This window comes from Cebus imitator, unplaced genomic scaffold (genome assembly GCF_001604975.1).
Source record: "Cebus imitator isolate Cc_AM_T3 unplaced genomic scaffold, Cebus_imitator-1.0 Scaffold173, whole genome shotgun sequence".
Classification (NCBI taxonomy): domain Eukaryota; kingdom Metazoa; phylum Chordata; class Mammalia; order Primates; family Cebidae; genus Cebus; species Cebus imitator.
This window is the reverse complement of record NW_016107488.1, coordinates 2,447,721-2,463,813: the sequence shown is the minus strand read 5'-3', so window position 1 is coordinate 2,463,813 and position 16,093 is coordinate 2,447,721.

Sequence of the window (16,093 nt, the reverse complement as noted above, 5' to 3'; positions counted from 1 at the left end):
GAGACTGAGTCTTGCTCTGTCACTCAGGCTGGAGTGCAGTGGCAGGATGTCGGCTCACTGCAACCTCTGCCTCTCAGGTTCAAGCGATTCTCCTGCCTCAGCCTCCCGGAAAAATAAAAGCCATTATGACAGACCCACAGCTAACATTATACTAAATAGGGGGAAAATGAAAGCATTTCTTCTACGATCTAGAAGATGATGAGATAGCCACTTTCACCACTGTTAATGCTCTAATCCTAGCTAGAGCAATGAGACAAGAGAAAGTTATAAATTGTATTCAAATTGGAAAGGAAGAAATCATAATTATCATCATTTGCAGATGGCATAGTCTTATATTTGGAACAACCTAAGCACTCCAACATAAAATGATTTGAATTGATAAACAAATTCTGCAAAGTAAAGTTGCAGAATACCAAATCAACATACAAAAATCAGTAGCATTTCAGTATGCCTATGGCAAACAATCTGAAAAACAATCAAGAAATAATCCCATTTATAATAGCTATGAATAAAATAAAATATCTAGGAATTAACCAAATAAGAGAAAGTTCTCTATAATAAAAACTGTCAAACATTGATGCAAGAAACTGAAAAAGACACACACACACACACATATTTGATATTCGTGGATTGGAAGAATCAATATTGTTAAAATGTCCACGCTACCTAAAGCAATCTGCAGATTCAACGCAATTGTTATTAAACTACAAATGACCTTCTAAACAAAAACAGGATAAATAATTCTAAAATGTATATAGAACCATAAGAGACCCAGAATAGCCAAAGCCATCCTGAGCAAAAAGAACAAAACTGAAAGAATCACATTACTTGACATCAGATTATACTACAAAGCTATAGTAATCAAAACAGCATGAAACTGCCATAAAAAATAGAAACATAGACCCATGCAACAGAATAGGGAACCCAAATAAATCCATACATCTAATGTGAATTCATTTTTGACAAAGGTGCCTAGAACATATATTGTGGAAAAAGCAGTCTCTTCAACAAGTGGTACTGAGCAACCTGGCTATCCATATGCAGAAGAATAAAACTGGACCCCTGTTTCTTGCCATATATAAAAATCAAATCACAATGAACTAAAGATTTAAATCTATAACCTCAAGCTACAAAACTACTAAAAGAGAACTTTGAGTGACAAGCACTCCAATTATAGGATAAATATCATTTTTTACATGAAAAAAACTTTAAGGAAAAATATATCATATTCTTATCAACTTTGCCAGAAGCACCATGTTAATTTTCTTGATACTTTTTCTTTTCTTTTCTTTTTTTGAGACAGTGTCTCACTCTGTCACCCAGGTTGGAGTGCAGTGGCATGACCTTGGCTCACTGCAACCTCTGCCTTCCGGGTTTGAGCAATTCTTCTGCCTCAGCTTCCTGAGTAGCTGGGATTACAGGCATGCACCACCATGCTCAGCTAATTTTTCTCCATCTAGTAGAGACAAAATTTTGCCATTTTGGCCAGGCTGATCAGGTGGACCTCAGGTGATTCACTTGCCTTGGCCTTCTAAAGTACTGGGATTACAGGCCTGAGCCACCACACCTGGCCAATACTTTTTCTTTATTTGTAAGTCATTGCAGTCAGAGGTTAAATTATATTTAAAATATAATAATATAAAAGAAAACATTGGGGAAACTCTCCAAGACAATGGACTAGGCAAAGATTTCTTGAGTAATACCTCACAAGCACGAGCAACAAACATAATAATGGAAAAATGGGATTACACAGGTTAAAAAGCTTCTGCACAGCAAAGGAAACAATCAAGATGAAGAGACATCCCAAGGAATAGCGGAAAGTATTTTCCAAATATCCATGTGACAAGGAACTAGTAACAAGAATATATAAGGAACTTAAATAACTCTATAGGAAAAATAATCGAATAATCCAATTTAAAAATTGATCTGAATAGACATTTCTCAAAAGAAGACATGTAACGATAGACTGGATAAAGAAAACATGGCACATATACACCATGGAATACTATGCAGCCATAAAAAAGAATGGGTTCGTGTCCTCTGCAAGGACATGGATGACACTGGAAACCATCATCCTTAGAAAACTATCACAGGAACAGAAAACCAAACATTGCATGTTTTCACTCATAAGCAGGAGCTGAACAATGAGAACACATGGACACAGGGAGGGACACACCGGAGCCTGTCAGGGTGGAGTGAAATGGGAGGGAGAGCATTAGCATACATACCTAATGTATGCAGGGCTTAAAACTTAGATGACAGGTTGATAGATGCAGCAAATCACCATGGCACGTGTATACCTATGTAACAAACCTGCACATTCAGCATATGTAATCCCAGAACTTAAAGTAAAATACAAATAAATAAATAAATAAAATAATTTTTTATAAAAGATGCTCAACATCACTGATTATCAGAGAAATGCAAATAAAAACTACTATAGATACCATCTCACACTAGTTAAAATGGCTTTTACCCAAAAGACAGGCCATAATGAATGTTTTGTTGAAAGTAGAGAAAAGGGAACCCTCATACACTGTTGGTGGAAATGTAAAAAAACTAAAAATAGAACTCCTATATGATATAGCAATCTCATTCTAGTATATACTCAAAAGATGAAAAATTAGTATGTCAAAGAGTTATCTGTACTCCTATGTTTATTGCAGCACCACTCAGAATAGCCAAGATTTGGAATCCACTTAAGTGTCCATCAACAAAAAAATGGATAAAGAAAATGTGTTACATGTATACAATACAGCAATATTTAGCCACACACAAAAAAAATGAGATCCTGTTATTTGCAACTACATGGATGGAACTGGAGGGCATTATGTTAAGTGAAATAAGCCAGACACAAACTTCACATATTCTCACTCATTTGTAGGACCAAAATATTAAAACAATTGATATCATGAAACTAGGGAGTAGAAGGATGGTTATCAGCAGTTGTGAAGGAAGTGGGAAGAAGTGGAGAAATGAGGATGGTTACTGGGTACAAATAGATTGTTAAATACAGTGAATAATAGCTACTTTTTTATGACACAACAAGGTAACTACATACAGTAATAATTCCTATGTTTCAAAATAACTGAGAGAATACATCTGGAATGCTGTAACACCAAGGAAGGATGAGTGCTTAAGGTGATGGTACCCATTTCCCTGGTGTGATTATTACACATTGTATGCCTGTATTAAAATATATCATGTACTCCATAATTATATATGCCTACTATGTATCTATAAAATATTTTGAAATATATGCAAAAGTCAATTTTCTCTACATTACATTCAAAGTGTAAATCAAGACTCTAATAGACAAGCAAAACATATTAACACATGTAGGAAAATTAAAATAACTCTCAGCATTTTAAAGTTTTAAAAGCAACACCAACCTTCTAGGAGTAGCATATTTTTTTCCTTACACAATCATGTAACAAATGAAAATTATAGTCTCCTTGAAAACAAAAAATAAACCCAGACTTAAAATATGATAGAGAAAGGCAACTGAGGCTCAGCAGAATTTTTAACAGTAGAAACATGTAGGCTATTTCCAGGAACAAATAATGTTTTGGTAGTCGGAATCTCCTCTGGTACTACTAAAATTATTAAGCTAAGTAAAATGAAATACTTTGACATCTATTATAACTACAAGAAGTAACAGAATAATAAGTTGAACTTTAAGTCAATTTAATTTACAGGATGATATCAGGATCAAAATGTTTCTGAAGAGGAAATGTGCATGCTTTCTGTTAATTATAAATTTTCTTCTTTGTCACATCAAAGAACAATTATATTTATCTAGGAACCATCAATTTTAACTTATTCTCAAAGAAAAATAAACTTATATTTAGAAGTCAAAAAGATTTAAAAGGCCAATAAAGGAAAACTAAACTAGTTAGCCGAGATGAGATTCAAAATAAAGCAAAACGAAAGGGGCAGTTCAATTTTCCTGGCCAATCCCTAGAAAGACTTAAGAATTGGACACACAACTTATATGTAAAGGCAGAGAGATGATGAAGGGGTAAAATAGGCAAATTATTTGAAAGTCTGATTCAAACATTTAGATAGTTACACAATCCTCATATTCTCAACCACTGGCCACTTATTAATTCAGGTGACTATTCTGCCCAGTCCTTGAACACTGAAATAGAGGAGGAGGTACGTTCTATGAAGAAACTAAAACAGAGGCCCCAGGATAGAGTATAGGGTTAGGTGCAGGGGAGAAGAGGGAGAAAATAGTCTCAGTAAGTACAAGTTAGTATCACCCTTGCCTGAATTGGCTCAGAGCACCAGTCGCCAGACATTTGTTTGTTAGGCAGGAAACTGAGAGACTCTTTTCTGGAAAACTGAATCATTTCAGAAAATAATTCTATAGATACTGACAAGTGAAAAAAATCAAGTTCATGACATCATAGTGGAATTACTAATCTACAAACAAATTCTATCTAATCAAGTTTTTAGTGTCTCACTCTTAAATATAATCACCAAACATTTAAGCATAAAAGATAAAGCATAACAGTTAAACAACAATTTTTAAAAACTCAAAATAGAGACAATGTAGTTTAAAAAAGTAATGTTAACCAATATATATGTTATATATTATATAATGACATTATATTATATGCTATGTCTTATTATATATAATATCTTAGGAGAGATAAGACAGGTTATTTTACCTCTAAAATAAAAAGCAAAATCATACTAAAGAAGCAGTATTCATGTAATAATATTTCCTGGAAAATTTTTAAAAAGAAGATAGACATTTTAATAAAATGGGCAATAGAGGGTGAAAAAGCTAACAATTTACTATTTAATGTTTTTTATATACATAATAGGAGAGAAAGAATGATATAATTTAAGGAACAATCCAGGAGATTCAAACCAGAGTCGGAAAGAAAGAAAAGAAAATACTTGCAAGGAAGAAATAAAGACCATTTCTCCAATCAAGATAGACATGACTCTCTGATAGTGACAGGAGGCAGACAAATTCCTAGGTAATAGAGACGGGTACCCAGTGAAATCCAACTCCTCAAGCCAAGGACAGTCTTACGCCTGAAAACTGAAATGCCAGTTCTGGATATGGTCCATGACTGGAATGAGAACTTCCATCCCCACCTTACCCACTCCTTTTCTACTGGTTCCTTCTGAATAATGCCTTTTGACTATTTGAATGGTGCTTTTGCCAAGACCACCAATGGACCAATCAGCATGCATTCTCTCATTTTAAGCCCAGAAAATCCCCAGACTTGGCCTCATAGATGGCAACCCACTTTCAGGTCCCCTCTGCATGCTGGGAGCTTTCTGTCAGTCAGTAAAATTCTACTCTGCCTTGCTCACTCTCCAGTGTCTGCAAATCTCATTCGTCTTGGTCACAGGACAAGAACCCAGAACTCTCTGAACTGTGGGAGCAAAAAGAGCTGTATCACTCCTGCTCACCAAGATGCAGGCGGTGGGCGTAAAAGAGCTTGTAACATTCTCTTCCAAACTACGGGAGTGAAAAAGCCACTGGATGCCACTCCCTCTCACTCATCAAACTATGGAAATAAAGATAAGAGACATTCAGTACCTTCTGGCATGGTTAGATACCTTCACTAACTCATATTTGGTCTATGCATACTTAACCTCCTTGTAAAATTTGTTTCTTCTCACCTAGAGGCCATCAAATCCCAAACGGTCATGCAAATGGAGCCTGGGATGAAGACTTCCTTATACCAGAGACCCTTGGATAGGCCTCTGACAGAGATCTGATTGCCATTTTCCCAAAAACATTGCCCCCTGTCAGCATAAAGTAGTTAGAACAGTCACTGTCCCTATCCTAATGGCCGTTAGATGTACCTCTTTAAATGGGAGATTGATAGTGACAGGAAACAGACAAATTCCTAGGAAAACAGGAATGGGTTGCTGGTGAAACTTGACCTTTAAGCCAAGGATAGCCTAAAACCTGAAAACCAAACTGGCAGTTGTGGATAGAGTCCATGACCAGAGTAAGATCTTCCATCCCTGCCTTACTCACTTGCTCTTGATTTCTTCTGAATGCTGTCTTTTACCAATCAAATGGTGCTTATGCCAAGACCACCCATGGACCAATCAGCATGCATTCTGCCATTCTAAGCCTATAAATACCCCAGACTCAGACTCATAGATGTCAACCTGCTTTTGGATTACCTCTCTGTGCTGAGAGTTATCTATTGCTCAATAAAATTCTACTCTGCCTTGCTCACTCTCTGGTGTCCATGAACCTCATTCCTCCTGGTTACAGGACAAGAACATGGAACTCTCCAAACTGTGGGAGCAAAAAGAGCTGTAACACCACTGATCACTGAGCCGCTGGCAATGGGAGTAAAAGGGCTTATAACACTCTCTCCCACTCACTGAACTATGGGAATGAAAAAGCCACTTAACACTACTCCCTCCCCCCTCCCAAACTATGAGAACATGAAAAAGCCACGACATTTTCAGAACACAACCTACTGAATGCAAAAGTTTCATACTGGATTATATCATGAAATTTCAGAACACCAACAATAAATAAACCATTCTAAAATTTTCCAGAGTAAATAAATAAGTCATCTACAAGAAATACAAGAATGGGATACAAAAATTTTTTTTTTTTTTTTTTCCATTTATTTATTTTATTGTATTTTAGGTTTTGGGGTACATGTGAAGAACATGCAAAATTGTTGCATAGGAACACACATGGCAGTGTGATTTGCTGCCTTCCTCCCCACCACCTACATCTGGCATTTCTCCCCCTGCTATCCCCCCCAGCTCCCCACCCCCCACCGTCCCTCCCCTATTTCCCCCCAACTGACCCCAGTGTGTAGTGCTCCCCTCCCTTTGTCCATGTGCTCTCATCGTTCAACACCCGCCTATGAGTGAGAACATGCGGTGTTTGATCTTCTGCTCCTCTGTCAGTTTGCTGAGAATGATGGTTTCCAGGTTCATCCATGTCCCCACAAAGGACCCAAACTCATCATTTTTGATGGCTGCATAATATTCCATGGTGTATATGTGCCACATTTTCCCTATCCAGTCTATTGTCGATGGGCATTTGGGTTGGTTCCAGGTCCTTGCTATTGTAAACAGTGCTGCAATGAACATTCGTGTACACGTGTCCTTATAGTAGAACGATTTGTAATCCTTTGGATATATACCCAGTAATGGGATTGCTGGGTCAAATGGATTACATGAGACTTCTCAAGGCAACTCCTGAATTAAGTAAACAAAGAAGAAATTTCTACAATATTTAAAGAAAAATAATTGCCTATCTAAATTTTTATGCAGACCTTCATCATTAGCCAAAGAAGTAGGTAGAATTGTGATGTTTTCAAATTTTCAAAGTCCCTAAATAAGTGCTGCCCATCTACATTCTTTTAGAATATTACTAGAGGATAATCTCCAGCAAAAATGCAATAAGTAAATTAAAAGGTTATCTTCAAAGTTAGATGTCTCAAGCAAAACCTCTATAGATTAAAATATTTCAGAGTGAGCAGCAAATTGGAAGATTCCAAGATTTTTTTTTTTTTAGAAATAAGCAATAAACTGTATGACATATTAGACCATGTGTGAAATTGCAGGGACTGATATTTCATGAACTCATTGGGAAGCATTAATATAATTTAAATATTCAACAAAAATTGTGAAATATGGTAAAATAGTTAACTCTGGGGGGGAAAGAGTTCAAAAAGGATTATCATAATAAATATAAGATTTGTTTTAGCCATGAACAATATTTATCTAATGATAATAATAAAAATGCATACTTTTGAGATCCCTTTCTAAAAGGCAAACTTTTCTGTGTAACTATAATCAATCATACCTTAAATATTTTATTTACATATTGATAATTTTCAGTTGCATATTCAAAATGAAGTTTATCTTCTTAAATAATTTCATCAGCGTAGAAAGTAGAGAAGTCAAACATCACTTGTTGTGTGAGGGAATTATTCTAAATGTCCTTTTCTACTATTTTACAGAGTAACAGACTTTTTTCTTAACTTAGCAACAAGTATTCAGACACTTCTGCATTTGAGACTCTCATTTGTTACTTTTCATAAATACTGGTAGAAATCAAACTGTGCTTAGGGCTCTTTCAGTGAACAGCTTGTGACTTTTTTCCAGGTCTTTTAAAAACTATTTCCGTAAGCCCAGAGTCTGGTATGGATTTGTTTTGAGTTCTCAGAAGCCAGTAGCTATCTGGGTCACTGCTTCACTCTGGACATCATACCTCTTGACCATATGCTTTGAGAGTGCCTCATACAAGCTCTGCACAGTGGGAAACACTCTTGAGTTGGATGATGTAGTTACATTGATTGTGCAGATCAAGAAAGATCATGTAGGGCACCCAAGTAATTTATTTTTATTCAAGTTACCCCCTTTCTCAATTTCTCTGTGTTCTGTTCCCATAAATATATTGGGATATGGCTTAACTACAATCTAAATAAATTCAAAAGGGAATTAAATTTCTTATGTTTTAGTAATTGTTTTCCAATGTCTCCTTACATGACATCCTATGTCTTCATGTTCTTTCAAATAATTTAAATATATCATTGGGAATTTTTAAAAGGAAAGTTATTGTAAACATATGGAAACTAATGATGTTAAGTAAAAAGTGAAGACATAATGTTATTGTCCTAAACACTTCATAGAGTCATTTCCAAGTAGTTTATTATACTGCTTCCAAGAAATCCCCTGAATGTATACCAACTATTCAACATTCACTGAGTGAATGATATTTAATCCACTTAAGTGGCTTGGTAGATGGGGCTGAAAATTTAATTTCAAAAATGCAAGAATCTTAGGGTTTTTATTTGGGTTTTACAGAACTGGTAAATTAAAAAATGACATTTTCTTCCACTTTAAGAAACATTTAAAAAAATCTCTGTGAACAAATAGAAGTAAAATTGTTACTTGCTACATCTACACATCTTTTTGTAAGGTATTTGCTTATGCTGGACATTTTTCTCCTATATATATATTTTTAATTTAGAGAGAAACAAACAAGAGAAGTTCAGAAGAAACATTTGCCAGCCCAACCATAGCCCATGGAATCTAATATAACCTACTCATGATGAAATGCATGAGTTTGAATTAACTGTATTCTGAAATCCACTTTGGAGAATCTTAGGAACGCAGCAACCACATAACTTGGTGGAGTGTTGAAGCCTAAATTAACTTCATGTAGCATCAGTTAAATGTCTACATTTAACTTTAATATGAATGAAAATCTACAGTATTTCCCTTGAGGGAAGACAAAAGTCTTAATGGTTGTTAGGGATATTAAACATCTTTCAGGTACATTTTTAAAGTTCCAAATCCCTAACAATGAATTTTTCATCACACAGATAGCATAAATTATTTGTCTTTATAATTTTTAAACTCTATGCATAAGTTGACATTCAGCAAAAGCCCCTGAAGTAAAATTATACCTCCTTATTATACTAAGGATCATTCTACATTCTACACACCAGATTATATACTCCTTAAAGAAAAGTAAGGTTATATAAGAAGATTTGTTATCTTAGTTTATTTTGTGGAAACTTGGAGTGTCCAATCACGTTTCTTATGGCAAATTGATAAAACAATATTGTTGGACACTCAAAATTCATTTTTGTCAACTTTTTGTTCATATCTACTAAGACTTAAAATGACTTTTGAACCCTGGGATTGACTTTAAAATGTTTGCTTGTGACAGAGGTTTCACTAAGGACAAACTCTGCATTACTTGCACAGAGGGCTAGTTTTGACATATGGTTCTCTGCATGAGTTCAACTGCTGGCTGACTTCCCATCTGTGAACTGTACTTCCAGCTAAAATCAATATCATTTTGTAATAGGGGCAAAGCCATCAATCTTTTGTAGAAACAGTTATTAGCCTCTTGCTACTTAAGTCATTCATAGTCTGTACCACACATTTAGATACAATATCTTACATTCTATTTCATGTTTATGTATTTCATCTCCAAAAGGAATTCACTGAGGTCTGAAATGGGTTTACATAGCTTTGAATCTATAACAGTTTTTAAATACTGCCAGAAAGGGTTTGGTATCAGGATGACGTTGGTCTCATAAAATGAGTTAGGGAGGACTCCCTCTTTTTGTATTGTTTGGAATAGTTTCAAAAGGAATGGTACCAGCATTTCTTTGCATGTCTGGTAGAATTTGGCTGTGAACCTATCTGGATCTTGACTTTTTTTGGTTGGTAGTCTACTACCAGCTGCTTCAATTTCAGATCTTGTTATTGGTCTATTCAGGGTTTCAGCTTCTCCCTGGTTTAGTCTTGGGAGTGTGCCAACATCCATGATGAACACTGATGCAAAAATCTTCAAAAAAATACTGGCAAACCGAATGCAACAACACACCAAGAAACATATCCATCATGATAGAGTAGGATTCATCCCAGGGATGCAAGGCTGGTTCAACATACACAACTCTATAAATGTGATCCATCACATAAACAGAACCAAAGACAAAAACCACGATTATCTTAATAGATGCAGAGAAGGACTTCGACAACATTCAACACTTTATGCTAAAAATTTCTAATAAACTAGGTATAGATGAAATGTATTTCAAAATAATAAAAGCTATTTATGACAAACCTACAGCCAATATCATACTGAATGAGCAAAAACTGGAAGCATTTCCTTTGAAAACTGGCACAAGACAAGGTAGGCCCTCTCTCAACACTCCTATTCAATATAGTATTTGAAGGTCTAGCCAGAGCAATTAGGCAAGAAAAAGAAATGAAGGGTATTCTATTAGGAAAACAGGAAGTCAAATTGACTCCATTTGCAGATGACATGATCATATATTTAGAAGACCCCATCATCTCAACCCAAAACCTCATTAAGCTGATAAGCAACTTCAGCAAAGTCTCAGGATACAAAATCAATGTGTAGAAATCACAAGCATTCTTATACACCAACAACAGACAAACAGAGAGCCAAGTCATGAGCAAACTCCCAATTACAATTGCTACAAAAATAATAAAATACCTAGGAATGCAACTAATAAACAATGTAAAAGACCTCTTCAAGGAGAACTACAAACCACTGCTCAATGAAATAAGAGAGGACACAAACAGATGGAAAAACATTCCATGCTCATGGTTAGAAAGAATCAACATTGTGAAAACTGCCATACTTCCCAACACTATCCTCATCAAGCTGCCATTGACCTTCTTCAGAGCTGGAAAAGACCGCTTTAAACTTCATATGGAACCAAAAGAGAACCGGTATAGCCAAGAAGATCCTAAGCAAAAAGAACAAAGTGGGAGGCATCATGCTGCCTGACCTCAAACTACACTACAAGGCTACACTCCTCAAAACAGCATGGTACTGGTACCAAAACAGAGATATAGACCAATGGAACAGAACAAAGGACTTGGAAACAACACCAAACATTTACAACTTTGACAAACTTTACAAAAACAAGCAATGGGGAAAGGATTCCCTGTTTAATAAATGGTGTTGGGAAAACTGGCTAGCCATGTGAAGAAGGCTAAAGCGGGATATGTTCCTCACACCTTATAAAAATTAACTCCAGATGGATTAAAGATTTAAACATAAGAACTAACACCATAAAAACACTAGAAGTAAACCTAGGCAACATAATTCAGGACATAGGCATAGGCAAGGACTTCATCACTAAAACACTAAAACAGTGGCAACAAAAGCCAAAATAGACAAATGGGATCTAATTAAACTTAAGAGTTTCTGCACAGCAGAAGAAACAATCATTAGAGTTATCTGACATCCAACAGAATGGGGAAAAGTTTTTGCAAACTACCCATCTGACAAACGGCTAATATCCAGAATCTACAAGGAACTAAAGCAGATGTATAGGAAAAAAACAAACCTATTCAAAAGTGGGTGAAAGATATGAATAGACACTTTTCAAAAGAAGACATTTATGTGGCCAAGAAACACATGAAAAAATGCTCATCATCACTGGTCATCAGAGAAATGCAAATCAAAACTACACTGAGATACCATTTCACACCAGTTAAAATGGCGATCATTAAGAAATCTGGAGACAACAGTTGCTGGAGAGGAGGTGGAGAAAAAGGAACACTTTTACACTGTTAATGGGAGTGTAAATTAGTTCAACCATTGTGGAAGACAGTGTGGTGATTCCTCAAGGATCTAGAAAGAGAAATTCCATTTGACCCAGCAATCCCATTACTGGGTATATACCCAACGGATTATGAATTGTTCTATTATAAAGACACATGCACACGTATGTGGTGCTGTTTACAATAGCAAAGACCTGGAACCAACCCAAATGCCCCTCAATGATAGTCTGGACAAAGAAAATGTGGCACATATACACCATGGAATACTATGCATCTATAAAAAACAGCAACTTTGTGTCATTTGTAGGGACATACATGAATCTGGAAACCATCATTCTCAGCAAACTGACACAAGAACAGGAAACCAAACACTGCATGTTTTCACTCATAGGTGGGCCATGAACAATGAGAACACATGGGCACATGGAGGGGAACATCTCACACTGGGGTAGATTAGGAGGTGCAGGGCCAGGGGATGGGAGGGTCAGCTGGGGGCACGGAAGGGAGGGAGTTGAGGAGAATAACACAGGGAGAAATGCCTGATGTAGGTGACAGGGGAACGGAGACAGCAAACCACCACAGCATGTGTGTACTTATGCAACAGTTCTCCAGAATGAGCACATTTACCCCAGAGTTTAAAGTACAGTACAGTAATACACACACACACACACACACACACACACACGACAAAAAAATAGTACAGCATACATTGCTATGTACTCATTAACTATTGAATTGAAAACTTTATGTGGATACTAACCAATAAATGAATTTATATTGTTCCTAACATTTAACAGTAAAATGTATTACAGGATATGAATATTTACAGGATTCACTCCTTTATCTGTCTCAAACTATGAAGTCTTTTGGAAATTTTCAGAAAATGTAAAAATATCTTGGCCATAACATGCGTTAAAATAAGGTAGATCATAGAGAATGGCAGATACAAAATGTAGTCAGCCGTATTGTAAGACGTGAGAGGTGGATGATAAATATAAACAGTTTTTAGGCTATTTAATTTTTTGAATTTAGTAGATTTGTTATAATCTGGGGTTACCAATATAAAAGATTTAACACCCAACAGAAAAACATGGAAATAAATCATTGCCCTAATGAAACAGAAAATATCATGGCCGAATTGATTACTGGAGGTATAGTCTGTACAGTTCTCGAAATAGAATGAAATTTGAAGGAAAAAAGGAGCACAAAGGTAAAAGCTTTTTGGCTAAGAATGAATTATGTTTGCACAATTATGTTTAACTTTATGCACAACAGTGAAGTTCCCATTGAATAGAATAAAATTTGTCATGTTTTTAAGAATCTTTGTAGAATGCAATGAAAAATATCCTCCAGATATTTTTGAAGATGTATCACAGAACTATTAAAATCAAGATTTGTTGCTAAAGTGGGACAAAAGTGGGCCATGTATCGTGGATAACTGCTGTGTATTCTGTTCATTACCACACTGGGAATTCTTTTCGCCTCTTTTATAGTTATTCTCCCATTTCGGCTTTCTCCTCTATTTTGTGGGCATATATACTCCTAAAGCTTCTTGAGAAGGAAAAATTCTTATGTGTTTTTAGGGGAAAGCTTTTAATATTTTCTCTTTATCCAACATGTCTGGGGTTTCCTAATGAACTAACTGTCTGTATACTTTGCTTTTTTGTGTGTTTAGCAAACAGTAAACCTTCTCAATCTAAATTTTCATATTTTCAGTACTAGGAAATTTTCTTGAACTATTTCTTTTATCATTCTCTCTATTTGAATTTTCTTTCTTTCTGGAAATTTTGTTACTCTTCTCTTGAAATGCCCTTTTCTCTTATTTTCCTTCTTATTTTATTTTGCATTGTTATTTCTGGGTATTTTCCTCCACCTTATTTCCTTTTTAAAAATTTAATTTTATTATTTATTTATTTATTTTTATTATACTTTAAGTTCTGGAGTACATGTGCAGAATGTGCAGGTTTGTTACATAGGTATACATGTGCCATGGTGGTTTGCTGCGTCCATCCTCTAGTCATATACATCTATTTCTTCTAATGCTAACCCTACACTAACTCCCACCCCCTGCTAGTCCCTCCCCTAGTCCCCCACATCCTGACAGGCCCTGGTGTGTGATGTTCCCTTCCATGTGTCCATGTGTTCTCATTGTTCAACACCCACTTACACATGAGAACATGCAGTGTTTGGTTTTCTGTTCTTGTGTCAGTTTGCCGAGAATGATGGTTTCCAGCTTCCACCATATCTCTGCAAAGGATGTGAACTCATCATTTTTTGTGGCTGCATAGTATTCCATGGTGTATATGTGCCACATTTTCTTTATACATTCTATCATTGATGGGCATTTGGGTTGGTTCCAAGTCTTTGCTATTGTGAACAGTGCTGCAGTAAACGTACGTGCCCTTGTGTCTTTATAATAGAATGATTTGTAATCCTTTGGGTATATACTCAGTAGTAATGGGATTGTTGGGTCAAATGGTATTTCTAGTTCTATATTCTTGAGGAATCACCACACTGTCTTCCACAACATGTGAACTAATTTACACTATCACCAACAATGTAAAAGTGTTCTTTTTCTCCATACACTCTCCAGCATCTGTTGTCTCCTGATTTTTTAAAATGATCACCATTCTAACTGACATGAGATGGTATCTCAATGTGGTTTTGATTTGCATTTCTCTAAAGATCAGTGATGATGAGCATTTTTTCATGTTTTTTGGCGGCTGCATAAATGTGTTCTTTTGAGAAGTATCTGTTCATATCCTTTGCCCATTTTTGATTTTTTTTTTTCTTATTGTAAATTTGTTTAAATTCTTTGTAGATTCTGAATAGTAGCCCTTTTGTCAGACGGGTAGATTGCAAAATTTTTTCACCTACTGACAGGTTTCTGAGCACCTAACTGTCCTTATAGTGTAGATGTTACACAAGAAGAACCTGTGACAGAATCAAAGTATGATGCATTTAGTTTGTTTTTGTTTGTTTTTTAATTTTCTTTTTATTTATTGACTTACTTATTTATCTCTTGCAGCAACTTTAAATTCTATTCAACACTACTTTCCTTGCCCTGAGATGGAAATTTCCACTTGACCTACACACTGGGGTTGCTTTTAGACTCACAGTCTACTGTAACTCACAAACACAGACTCAATTTGTAATTAATCAGCATGCTCTTTCTTGAGCAATCTTCAAGCTCTACATTTTAATTTAGTGGTAAATCTTGTTCCCTACCCCAGTCTAGGGTCTTCAACAAACAAAACCAGGAATGGCTATGTGGTTATATTATATTGTAAACTGCTATCATCAGTTTTTTATCCATCCCCACTTTTTCACCTCTCTCCAGTCAGCTTATGTAAGTTTCTCTCCACTCTCATGTTAGAAGACACGTTTTCATAAGGAGTGGCATTACTATCTGAATTATGGTGTTCTGGATGACAGATGTTTAAGGCTCACTTTCTCATGGGCATCTGTGGGATCCTGGGAAATTCTCATGCATTAGGAACTTCCTGTAGCTCCTTAACATGGGAAATGAATGTTTCCCTTTTGATAGAAGTAGAAATGTTCCCTCAAGCTTTGGTTTCCCAGAGGTTGTTATCCCACAGAGACATTACTCTTGGGATCCACTTGTCCAGAAGCAGAAGACCTCTTGGGTTAGGTTAAATAGCTCCCAGGTAGCTCTCTCACCTTGCCCTAGCAAATCCGAGGAGTACACAGTAACCTACATTCTCCTGCCTTCCTCAAGCATGAATCAGGCCCCAAAATGTCTTTTTTTCCCCAATACAGGGAACACATTTTAATATCTCTAAGGGGTCTAAAGGAAGCCTTTTTCACTAGATTTGAACACGAAAGGAGAAATTTAAAACCTCTCTCCTAAGAAACTGGTGAGAAATCTCCCCCCCCAAAATGTACAGAGAGTGGAGAATACATCAAAGTTGTATTAACCAACTTTGGAATGAAATGATTTGTTCTCCACTCTCTAAACATTTCTGGGAGGAGATTTCACAAATAAGTGATGAAACCA